Raw genomic sequence first — 1369 nt, forward strand, 5'->3', positions numbered from 1 at the left:
GTCATCTGTAGTGTGTTTATAAACATGTCCGCTAGATTCAATTGGTGTGTACTGTCAACTACAAAATTAATAGAGTTGTATGAAGCTGATGAGGCACTTTATAACGTGAGGCACCCCGAATAAAAAAATAGATTAAGAAGATTGGAGAGCTATAAAAATATTTTGGAGGTCATTAGCTGTGAGATACGGCCTGGTTGCACGGCAGAAGACATAAAGAAGAATATTTATGGCCTCCGCTCAAGCTACTCCCACGAGAAAACAATTATTTCATTTTATTTATGCAAGTAAAGTTTACATGACATACAAGTGATTTGCATAAATTTGTTCACTGCAGCAACTTGAAGCATACAATAACGTTTATATAACCAACAAGTAGTTTATATTATTTTCATTACTATTATTGCAGATGCTTAAAAGCAAAAGTGGAGCCAGCGTGTAGGCAGTTTACACTCCACAAGTGTACTTGTTCCACTTGCTGCAATTCCTAGACCGGGCCACAGAGGTGGACGAAAGCGTGAGCAATGTAGAGAGTACCGAAAGTGGCAGTGAATGTGTAACTGTAACATTCGAAGAAATGTTTGAGGTATGTACATTTGTTTACATTTTACATAACAAAATGTGATTATCTTGCCAGGGCACTTTCCCAACGCCATTGTAAAATGTTTTAAAGCATTCTCTAACTACTCACCCATGTACTGGATGTCCAGAAGCAGTTTGGCAAGCTATTGGTTCCATTCGCTGTAAGTCCTCAGTTCTTTGAGACTCAAGATAAGTGTAATCTCTGTGGTGTCACCGCCAGACACCACACTTGCTAGGTGGTAGCTTTTAAATCGGCCGCAGTCCGCTAGTATACGACGGACCCGCGTGTCGCCACTGTCAGTGATGGCAGACCGAGCACCACCACACGGCAGGTCTAGAGACAGATCCTAGCACTCGACCCAGTTGTACAGCCGACTTTGCCAGAGATGGATGACGGACAAATAAGCTCTCATTAGCCGAGACGATAGTTAGCATAGCCTTCAGCTAAGTCATTTGCTACGACCTAGCAAGGCGCCATTATCCTTTGTTATTATTGCTATTATACTTCTGTATCATCAAGAGTGATGTTCTACAATTATGAATTAAAGTTAAGTATTCCAGAAGCTATGTACTATTTTTGGCTACTCTAATTCCTTGTAATGTTCCAGACCTCACGCCAGTCTGCGTGAGCGTAAACGCGTGCATTTTGGCTTCCTCGCATAATGACTTGGCTGTCTTGCCAAGTCACAACAGTCTCCTACCATGGCAGACAGTGTTTCCTGATGAGTGTACATGTGTTTTCTTCTCTCAGTTAACAAGTTGTGCAGTGTGCAGGTAGCCAGTGTAATTG

Source organism: Schistocerca piceifrons, chromosome 5 (genome assembly GCF_021461385.2).
Source record: "Schistocerca piceifrons isolate TAMUIC-IGC-003096 chromosome 5, iqSchPice1.1, whole genome shotgun sequence".
In the NCBI taxonomy this organism is placed as follows: Eukaryota; Metazoa; Arthropoda; class Insecta; order Orthoptera; family Acrididae; genus Schistocerca; species Schistocerca piceifrons.